An 11530-nucleotide genomic window follows, 5' to 3' on the forward strand; every position below is an offset into this window, starting at 1 on the left:
TAAGACAATGGATATAAAAAGCCAAAGATGCAACTCCTCTGACACACAGTCCAAATGTTTCGATGCCCCTTTTAAAGGAATGATCCTAAAAAAAAGTCCTACATACCAGAGTTTTAAGTCAAGACCGGAAGCTAGAGTTATAATATATATATTATGATATAAAATAACAGTAAGATAACTCAAACAAAGGCTACATTTAAGATGGGTATATATAATCACCCTTATCATCATAACCTCCACCCCACCAGTGCCATCTGTGATCCCCAGGACAGCACTGGGAGCATGAGGACTCTTCCAGGGAGGGAGAGAGGGGGTTTGTTTTGTGTGTGTGTGTGTGTTTTTTAATGAGAAACAGGATACCCGTAAAAGTATGTGAATTCAAAATCTAAACGTAAGTCAAGGTTCTGCTTGTTCTGAGACAGCATAAAAGTCAAAAGGTCTTCATCAAGACAGATGACTGTGTACACCTTGTGCAGTGAGATTACCCCAAACACATCCAAGTTAGCCATGGCTCTCCACGATGCTTTAGTCACCTTACTCAGGTCTGCAGGGCAGGGCACATCATCCCTTTTACCATGGAAGAAAGTGAGGTTCAGAGAGGTTAGGAAACAGATCCAAGATCATACTGCTACTTAGCAGCAGAGCTGGATCTAAATGACTGACCCCAAAACAAGCCATACCCAGCAGATGAATGGCTAAGTCTGGGGTTATAAAAACCCAGATCAGAAGGCTGGCTCAGTACAGACAAAAAACAACAAAGGAAAAAATAAAGACCATGAACCTGCAGTAAACACCTAAGCAAGCTGAGTCAGAGCTGCCAGCGACACATATGCCCTGCCTACAGTTCTCTGGCCCAAGACTGGGGTGGCGATGAGGGGATGGGAGGTGCACCAGCTTGGGCAGCCAGGTCCCCAGTGGACTAAGAACCCTGACATAAGTTATGTTACCTTCTACTGTCCTTAAAAATGTCAAAAACTACAGAAATCCGGGGGTGCATTTAAATTTGATCCATGGATTAGAAAAACGTAAAGAATGGAACTTTGGACTCAGACATCTCTGGGTCCCAACCCCAGCTCCACTAGACTGCCCTGGGAGAATTAAATAAGGTACCATGGGAAAAGCATGCAGGAGCCCCCCCGCCAGCATTACCCCCACCCCAGCAGGCACCCTGCTGGGAGCTGTTATCATTAAACAGCAAGGAGGTGAAGGTTTGAAGCCTGGCAATAACCCTGATAACCACTGCCTTTGGGGTGTTAGTTTAGCTTTTGCAGTGAGCTTCTCGCTCCCCTTCCGGAAGCCTGACCTGCCTCTCAATGTCAACACAGCAAAAGCAAATTCATTAAAAGCAGAAACGGGGGGAGCAATCATCTCCCTCCCTCCCAGAAACTAAAGGAACAAGGCAGACAGTGCAGCACTGGAGCAAAAATAGAAATAAGAAGGAATGAATTCAAATGCAGAATTCAGAAATAGACTGAACTATATATAAAAACCTGAGATGTGACCCACTGAGTAAGGAAGGATTATTTAATCATGGTGTCTTGCTAATTGGTTATCAATTTTTCTTAGAAGGCAGAACCACACTGCACTACACCAAAACAAAAATACCAACAAAATTAGAGCTTAATACAAAAATGAGACTATAGAAGTGCTGCACAAAGTAGAACGCTTCTCTGAGCTACAGAGCAAAACCCAGCTCATAATCCAAGAGGATCCGGCATCATCTCACCACACGAGAACGTGTTTTAGATGCTCTGCAGTTCACACTGCCCTGAATTTCCTAGGCTGGAGCCCTCACCCTGAGTCCCCAGCCAGGACCTCCTCCCAGGCAAGGCCACAGCAAACTACCTCTGGAACCCTGCTCCAGGAACCACTCTGTGAAACAACAGACTTCACAACAGGAGGCACATGAAGACAAATCAGTACACAAATTTAAAAGTTCTACATTTTTTAATTAAAAAGAAAATACAGTAAGAAACATCTTTGGCACATAGTTAAAAGCTCATCTTTGGCAACGTCAAAGGTAATTAGAATTATCAAAACACCATCAACACTCCAACAGGTCAAACTGGCAAAAAGCCATAAACACAAGAAGAAATCCTCCCGGCGAGCAGAGCTAGGAGCCGGAGAGGCCCAGCTGAGACGCTGCTCTGCCCCTCACCAGCCAGGGAGGTGCCTCTGAGCCTCAACTTCCCGCCTCCCCGGCGGTAAAACGAGACAATACCATGTAACTCACAGGCTTGTCTGATGATAAATTAAATGAGAAGGTTTGGTGACACACTGGCACACTGGCACCTGACATACAGTAGGTGCCCAATAAATGTGAATTTCCTCTACTTTAGCCACATAAAGAGCTGGAATACCTGAAAAAGAATTTAAACTGAAATTTTGACACTAGAATAGACAGGAACACGTAACAAGTGAGTTCAGTGAACCCAAGGAGCCCTTCTCCTCTGAGCTGCCAAGATGGAAGCAGAGGGAAGAGAGAAACAAGTTTACACAGAGTGCAAAGCCGCCTGGCGGTGGCCTGGTCCTTCCCCTTTCCTCTGCCTTGGGGGCCATGGAGGGCAGCCCGAGGGACTCTGCTAGGGGAAACTGAGGGGCCTCTGAGGCCTCTGATGGTTCCAAGTCCAGTTTAAGTTCCTTATGCCTCAGGAACAGAATGTCAGCCTTTGGACAAATAAACCTAAAAGGAAAAAACTACTTCCACATGCAACATACTCTAAAACCAAACTCTGCAGGGGCCAAGGCCATCTGTCCTCAAACCCTTCCACCTGCTGCCACCATTGCCATAAAACCAGAAGCTGCACTCCAGAGCACCTGCCTTCCGATGGGCCCTGCAGTAGGGGGGCTGCACACACAAAGGGCATGCTTCCGAGAGAGGCTGCAGGGTGGACTTTGGAGGCCAGCCGAGAGGCCAGCTGCAGATGGCCTGCCTCCAAGTCACACGTTTTCTAAAGACACGGTAAGTCTAAATTCCCCAGGCTGGCACAGGGCCTTCCTGCTCAGCCTACGAGCCTCACCAGCTGCTTAATGTCACCCTCACCCCTCTCAACACCCAGACGTACTGTGGCACTGCCTCAGGTACTCTTCCCTGCCCGGCCATCAGCGCCCCTGGGGGTCCACCCGCATGCGCCACAGAGACACAGCACCCTTACAAGGCCACCTCCACTGAGAAGCCTTCCCTGATTCTTTCAGGAAGCTGCAGGTCCTCCTTCCTCCTAGGCTCTTCGTGGCCACACCTCACCTACAACAACTGCATGTACAGCAGTTCCCATGTCTCTCTCCCCTGGCTTCTAAGCTTCAGGAGGTCACATGCTAATGGTTTCTGGATACTACTGCCTGATGTGGTTAAGGACTCAAAAGTCTCCTTGCTGACTTAATTATTACTAATAACTACATTCTAAGTGGACAGGTTTCAGGACAGTCCACCCAAGAAACACCTGTCGAGAGCTGGGTTGTGTTTCAAGAACAAGGCAAGGCAGCGGAGGTCACAGAAGAGCTACCGACAGCAGACCCAGCAAGTAAGCGATGACCGTCCTGTGCGCTGTGTCAGCTGCGAGTCCAGACAACAGGGAACATAGTCAGAACCCGACAGCTCAGGAAAGCAAAATGAATTTCCCTCTGCAGTTGTTTCCCAGTCTCATACAACTCCCGGGCAGTGGCCACGGCGGCACACCCTCAGCTCTCGGCGGTGCCCAGGCAGGGCCCACACCAGATACAAGTCTGAGGATGAGCAGCCATCCCAGCCTCGACGAGAGACACAGGATGTCCAGCACGGATACGAGGAGAACTGCTCACTCCAGGCAACAAGACCATCGGACCTGTTTTTACTGACCTGTCATGAAACTGAGTCCTGATGGAAGCAAAGAGGGAAAGTGTCCCAAGAGATTGGAACACTCCATAGGGGCCCCTTCTTTAGCTTAATATGAGTCAGAAAGTGGACAGCAGCTCTGCCAGTGACTCTGAATGAGGCTTTGGAAAACAAGCCCATGTTGAAGCAACAGTTGAATTCTCTCCTCCTTAAAAAGTAATGGAACTAGGTCTTGACTAAGGCTTCATAAGTAAAAGGAACAGTTTATGAAACCAAAACTGAATGACTTGGTTATGTCCCTGGGGGAAAATATCCACTCCCTGGTGGCTTCAGGGAGACATAACGCTGCCCATCCATGCAGACATCCTCTGGCACTCATCCTCCGTGGCTCCTTCCTGTCCACGGGACGTGTGCTACACTCAGACTCCCTTGTCTCTGCTCCTCTCTGGATACTGCGGAGGAGAGTGGCCTCCTTGCACCCCCATTAGCACGGGAGACAGACAGTGCTGCACCCTCAGATCCTCCAAGGAGGGTGCACTCATCTTATCTGCCAAGCCTCCCATCAACCAAGCTCTGCCAGATTTCCGCACCTTGTCGCTCAAGTCACACAGTCGGCTCCCTTCTTTCAGCCATGGCATGAGGGCACGTGTGTCACAGAGAGCAGGAATTAGGTCTGCAACACCTGACAACACCAGAGCATCACCACAGAACTACAACTTCATGAGGGCCAGGCACTGCTCTAAGCTCTTAACGTGCCATTCTGTTCTGCAGCCCTTTCTGCCAGGTATTATCCCCCCCACACAGAGGAGGAAACTGAGGCACACAGCTGACCCAGGTCTGCACTTTAATGTGGCAGCAGCTGAGGCCTGAGCCCAAGTCTGTGACCCCAAGGCCCTTGGTAAGCTCTGCTACTTACACAGTCCCAATGCAGACATCAAACACCTCCTCAAATCCTCACCCCTCCCGTGGAGGAACAGACTGCACTCCATCACTTCACGGACGGCAAATACACAGTGCTGAGCCAGATGCAGGGAGCTGCCCAGGGTTCTGCAGGGAGGGCCCGACCTGAGTCTTCTCTCTGCGACACCTACATCACTCTCCAGACGGCCTCTCACAGGCCTTTCATGTTTCCTGGAGAGGAGTCTAGTGGGACTGCCAGGCTCCCCACAGGAGTGGTGGCTCCCCCAGGCCTTCATCTCGACCATGGACCTGACACCAAGGAGAGCCCACTGGCCTATGTGACATCTCCCATGTGACTCGGCCTGTTCTGTAGAGGCTCCACAAGCACCAAGCACTGTGAGTCTCCTCTTTTAAATTCAAGTCCTGGCTTAGGCAGAAAGGACCCTGGGGAGAAAGGCACAGGACGTTCTGGGTCTCAGGTGCCTCGGCAGGAACAATAAGCACGAGCTGCCGCCCCTGCCCACCAAGTGTGCGTTACAACATGTCGGGCACTGTGCTCGGTGTTCACGCCCACCACCTATGTAACCTCCACAGCAGCCCAAGAGCTGGGGACACCGTCATCAGCACCTCACGGACAAGAAGACCAGGCACAAATGGAATGTATAATGAAGTGGTCCTGCTGGGCTGACCTGGATCTGACTCTAAGGTGCTTACTCTTTCCACTGCTGCACAAGAGGCCTAAAATAATGGATTAATTCACATTATGTAAAATGGAAAAATCAACTATAAAAGTAGTTTGGTTTTTAAATGAGTTATTCTTTAGGATAAAAATAATACTGAAATTTTTTCTGGAAGCTCAGTATATTTCTCTGGAGGGTGAACAGCAACTTTGAGGCACCTAGAACGCAACACAATGTTGTTTAATAAGCTTCAGTCCATCAGCAAACCAGGCCGAAATTGGGGTTAAACTGTGGAGGGTCCCCAAAGGCTCCTTCCCAATGCTAAGAAACAGATATTTCACTTACATTGTCCAAAGGTGGTTATGTTTAAAATGCACAGGTGGGACACTTTACATTAAGAATTCTCAGTGCACAGGGAGGTTCCCCCACTCCCCCAAATGTGTCAGCTACATGGAGTGATTTACCAAAACTAATCACCGTAAGTACCTGCAACGTGATTGAGAGGCAACTGACAAGTTAGGAAGATATTCAGACCACTTAACAGAGCAAACATAATTTATAATCTTAATTATTAATAAGATAAACAACCTACTGAACATTTACCATACACCGAACACACCAGGTGCGATCACAGGCGCTAATCACCACAAGCCTGCCAAGTACACTGAGGAAACTGTGAGATTCAGAGAAGCTGAGTAACTCACCCAAGGTCACACAGCAAGAGAAATGGTATTCAGACCAGGTCTGACATCAAAGCCCATACATGGCTTGCTGGAGTACTTAAGAACATGACCCTCAACTTTGTGATAATCAATGAGCTGAACACACCAATATTTAGACTTCTCTGTATGTATGTTAGACTTCAATAGAAAATTTTTAAAAATAAAGAGACAGAAGGGGAAAAAATAACGCAGGTTATGGAGGAAGACTGCCTGGGGTCAAATCCTGGCTCCTGCACTTCCCAGTTCTGCGACCGTGGACTCGCTTCCTAACTTCTCTGTGCCTCAATTTCCATCTAGTAAAATGGGGACAATTACAGACCATGTCTCATCAGGCAGTTGACAAGACGAGGGGAAGAAATCCACATAAAGTCTTTAGAATCCTGCTTCAGAAGATGCTGGCTGGTGTCACTCTTCCCTGGGCACCCGACAGGGCCAGCCAGCTCAGGCCCACTATTTTAGCAGCTCATTTGCATGAGCAAGCCCAGACATGCAGGTGTACGTGCGCACAGCCGCACTGTACGGCTTCTTCCTGTCACCAGTGTCTCTCCTCACACTTGCTATGTGGCACTGGTGAGTGCTGGGCCTCAGCTGCCCCATCTGTAGAATGAGGTGACTGGCCCGGCTGATCTACCCGAGGTCCTGCCAACCTCACAGTCTAGAATTCTAAACAGCCCAGGCCCTAGAAACTTAAACACATGTTAACAGACAACACATACTCATTTTCCTAAAATCCTCTTTTACACGTTATACATATGTATAAATGTCTATTCTGATGATGAATCTTCACCAAGCTCTCAAAGCTCCACAAGCACCCACGACGTGCTGGGTAGGCATCCTCTGTGCTCAGGCTGGGGACGTGACGGTCAGCAGCTCTGACCAACAGGGGAGAGATTCTGGAACAACTTGCTCTGATAAGCTGTGTCCTCCCACTAGAGAAGCCTTCAACAGAGCACAGGCAAGGGGAAAGCGGAGGCATGAAGGACAGGAATTCACTTGCTGGACAAAGGGGAGGGACAGTGGGATGGAGAGATGGAGAAGTGGAAGGGTGGAGGGCGGGGGGGGGCAAATTGTAAAAACTCAAGTTTCACTGACATGGAGCAAGAAAGTGCTGAGAAGTGACCCGCCAGAACCTGCTGGGACCATGAAGGACACTAGGATGAGCAGAGCCTGGCCCAGTGACACTCATCCTCGCCTCTCTCCAACTGGGTGACCCTAGACCACTTACTTTACCTCCCTTAATGTCTCCCAAAGTGCATTCAATCAATAACCCTGAACCCCAAGCACATGCTAGATTCTCATTAGGGCTGGGACTCAGGTGGAGCCCACAACTTCAAGGGGTCAAACATCACAACCAAGACAGTAGTAAGACAGCCTTTGCTGTGGGGAGAGGAGGAGGGGGAACAACCAAGGTGGGAGGGGTCTAAGAAAAAGTTGGGAAGAAGTCATACCCAAACTGAGACATGGGTTGGTACTGGTCAGATAAACTGAGCAAGAGGAAGTGACTGTTGTAAGGTCTGGCCTGGTCCATGCAAAGCACCTAGCAGTGGCCAGCACTCACACTGAGCAGTGCCCAGCAGCAACCCACCCTCCATAAAGGCAGCCAAGATAACAGTGAAGTGCCAACATTCTGCAGACACGGGACCCAAGACACCACCCTCCTCAGCTAGCCTCAGTAAACAAACAGCCTCCTGCACATAGAACTTTCCAAAGCAAAGCTTCCACTTCCACGGTGGAGCAAACGGTGCCTGTGCAATTTAAAACAGAAATGGTTTCCCACGGCCACGCAAGGATCCGACCACTAAAATGCTCACTACCCGAGCCTGGGGTCTGGAGTCTGCCGGCCAGTCCTGCAGCTTCCCGAGGAGCCTTCCTCCTGGCCTCACCCCACAGCGTGGAGCTACCCTCCCATTCCTTCCTCCCCGCAGCTCCCTGCCCCCACCCCAGCCTCCTGCCTCTCAGCCCTCCCAGTGCGAAGGCTCCTCAGGCCTGGGTCTCTGGGTCTCAGGGTCTCAGGCTCTCCGAGGCGGAGGGGGGGCTGTAGCCCAGGAACTGGGGTCTCTGAAGCAAAAAGGAGTACATGGCCTGGAGACTAGGGGGTCCGAGGTGGGGAGTGTCTATAGCCAAAGGACGATATGAGAAGCAAGGGGGTCTGGAACCCGACGTGCAGGGGGATCTCAGAGAGGTCTGGGGCTCCGAGGTGGAGGGGGTCCCAGGGACTGGGAAGCTTCGAGGTGGAGGGGGCTCCCGTGGGTCAGGGAATCCGAGGTGGCAAGGGTCCCGGGGGTCCGGGGCCCGAGGTGGAGGGGGTCCCGGGGTCGGGTGCGCGGCTCCGAGCGCCAAGCCGGCTCCTCTCCCGGCGGGGGAGCCCGGCGCGTCTGAGGGGGAAAACTTTTCTTCAAGTTCCGGAAAAGGAGGGTGTCAAGGGCGCGCGTCTCACCCAGGAACGGACGAGCCGAGAGCAGCCCGGGCCCCGCGATGTTCCCCGGGCCCCACGCGCTTCCCCGGCGCGAGAGGAAGCAGCACTCGCGCGGCGAGGGGGCGCCCAGGCTGGACCTGAAACCGGGAGACCCGCCCTGACCCGCCTCAGGCCGCCTCCCGGCTCCGGCCGACGCTGCAGCAGGTGGCAGCGGCCCCGCGCGCCGAGGCCCCCTCTCTCCCTCTCGGTCCAGCCCTCGCCGGGGGCCCTCCGTACCGGAGTTAGCGCGGCTCCGACGCCATCCCCGGGGCCCGCGGGCCCGCAGCCCAGGCCCCACGGGACCCGCAACTTGCGCGGCGAGGACACCGGGCGCTGCAGGCGGCGGGCCGGGCGGGCAGGTGCTAGCTAGCCGCCCGCGGCTAACAGCGGCGCGCGCCCTCGCCCCGCCCCGCGCGCCCCTCGCCCCGCCCCGCGCGCCCTCGCCCCGCCCCGCGCGCCCTCGCCCCGCCCCGCGCGCCCTCGCCCCGCCCCGCGCGCCCTCGCCCCGCCCCGCGCGCCCTCGCCCCGCCCCGCCCCCTGCCTGCGCGGCCGATCTTCCGCCCGGGCTGCCGCCCCCCGCCGCGCCGCCGCCGCTCCTGGAGCTTGACGCTCGTCCTGCTGCCCCTCCTCTGGCCCGCTTGCCCGCCCGCCGTGGGCCTCGGGGCGGCTTTGCCAGTCCTTTTCTCTCCCGAAGGCCAAGCGGGGCCGCGAGGGGAAGCCTGAGGAGATCTTCATGCCCGCAGAGCCCCCGTGGACACCCGCCAGGGGCTTCCTTACCTGGTCGGCTCCACCCGCGGCCATCTTGGAAGTGGGAAGCGGCCGGGAGGGGGAAGGGGCACGAGCGGGCAGGGACCAGGCGTGGGGAGCCGAGCGGCGGAGCGCATCGATGGGCGCCCCTGCCCCAGGGCAGGCATGATGGGGAGGAGGGTCCCGGCCCGGACCTGGACGCAGGAGAGAGGTCTGGTGGGCTGGGTCAGAGCTCTCACCCGAGACGTGCAGCCTCCTGGACGTCGCTTTGATGTCTGCCCGGCCTTAGTGTCTTCATCTGTGAAACGGGCTTTTCAGGGAGTTCTCTTTTATTAAGCTGTTACACAATGCCTAGTGCTTAAGTTCCCCAAACTTGTCTGCACTTTAGTATCGCCTGAGGATCTTGAAAATTTCAAAGTCCAGGCCATGCCCTAGGCCAACTACATCACAGTCTCTGGAGGTGAGATACGAGTTTTGAAAGCTGTGTGATGTGCAGACAAGTTTGGGAACCACTGGCCTAGCGTTCATGTACACTACTTACCAACAACATTGCAGAAACTCCAGAGACAGGGTCTGTGATCCAAACCCCTGTGCAGGGTGGGAGATGAAGTCCCTTATCCAAGGTCGCAGGTCCAGTCAGTAGCTGAAAGGGATCGGAAGCCAGTTGCCCCTACCCAGACCGCCTTCTAAGATCAGGCAAGGCCCTGAATAAGAAAGCTCTTGTTCCCTAGTAACTGACCCCTTCCTCATCCCGCGTCGAGGATGTAGGCTTCCTGAGCCAAATTGGGCTTATCTTTACTGGTATGTTCCCTGAGCCTGGCAAATACTAGGCACTTAAATATTTGTTGAATTATTATATTCTGGGAACATCAAAGCAAGAAGAAAGAATGGTGGGGGTGGAGAGAGGGTATAGCTCAGTGGTAAAGTGTTTCGCATGCACTAGGTTTGGGTTTCAATCCCCAGTACCTCCATTACAAAAAAAAAAAAACAAACAAACAAAAAAACCTAATAATAAATAAATAAAAAGAGGAAAGACTCCAGTGGTGGGAAGCTGGAAAGCTTGGGTTCCACACTAGGCTTGGCTCCTTCCAACCAGGAGCCCTGAGGGCTGTTACAGGCAGCATTACCAGACAGGAAAGCTCCCAGGGACGACAGCTGCACCTAGAGAGCGGTCAGGGATAGGAAGGGTAATCTCTCCATCACAGCATCTGGAAACATGCAGTGGGAGGTGCATTTGAGCTGTGGTCATCAGCAATGGGCCAGAGAACCCCGACTTGTTTCTCCTGTCTGGGTCATAGTTCTAAAAACTCTTAGCACCTCTTAGTTTATAGTGGCAGGAGGGGTGAGTACTTTAAAAAGGAAATCTGTTAACAGAATACATTAACACACTTCACAGCGGTTAGAGCATCATAGAAACTTTATAAATGCTTACATTTCTGGATGTTCTGAGGAAAAATAATATCAGGTCCCCTTCAAACCCCAGTGTGCCCTTCCTAGCTTATTTTAAGAAAACACTAACAGGAACGTAGACTTTGGGCCTGACTTAATTAGGATTTTAATATATCGGATTAATAAATCTGCTTTTACAGTGTTCTTTGCAACTCCCCAAATCCCCTCCAGCCCTCATGCTGAGCCTTAGGGTTTTAAAACCCCACAGTCGCAGGAATCATTGTTCTAAATCCAGAACCAAAAAGTCTGTGGTCCACGGATTTGTATCTGGCGCCCCCTGTCTGCCTTTCCCTCACTGTCTCCCCATTCCACTGCTCCCCAACTCAGAGCTCCTCCCTGGAGCCCATCTGGCACTTAACACCCTTAGTACAGTTTGACCCATTTCTTTCCCCTTGTCATCAGCACCCAGAAGTGTTCAGATAAATCCTGATGGCAACTTGAGTATAATAAAACTAAAAATGAACAAGATGAGCTGTGCGGCAGCATGCACTCTCAGCACCTCTCAGAATCTGAGCGCCTCTTGGCACTCCTCACCGCCGCCGCCCTGTGTCAGATGTGGAGACAACAACCGCATGGGGTGGGGGGGTTCGCACCCTGTCCCCCTCTGCCGGCTCACCGCTGCCTGCCTTGGTGAAGCCATCCCAGCTCCCCACGCGGCCCTAGTGTCCGGGGTCCCAGGGTGATCTCTCGCCTGGCTGTTCCTCTGGGGGCTGAAAAGCTGCTGCTTGTTGTAGGTGAGCAGCAGGCCCTCAGCTCCGTCTCTTCG

The 11530-nt window shown here is 52.7% G+C and overlaps 1 protein-coding gene across 4 annotated transcripts in view; it reads right to left on the bottom strand.

Moving 5' to 3' along the window:
* Positions 1-8970, bottom strand: part of TBC1D14 (TBC1 domain family member 14) — a 97758-nt gene extending 88788 nt beyond the window's left edge. For 2 of the 4 annotated variants that reach the window (XM_032493543.1, XM_032493548.1), the window contains exon 1: positions 8806-8970. The gene's annotated coding sequence lies outside the window, so the exon portion shown is untranslated. Of the gene's footprint in view, positions 1-8550; positions 8692-8805 lie in introns of those variants that run through there. The other 2 variants (XM_032493535.1, XM_032493555.1) reach the window with 2 other exon arrangements.
* Between the last annotated feature and the right edge of the window lie 2560 nt (positions 8971-11530).

The sequence above is a fragment of the Camelus ferus genome, chromosome 2 (genome assembly GCF_009834535.1).
Source record: "Camelus ferus isolate YT-003-E chromosome 2, BCGSAC_Cfer_1.0, whole genome shotgun sequence".
NCBI lineage: Eukaryota > Metazoa > Chordata > Mammalia > Artiodactyla > Camelidae > Camelus > Camelus ferus.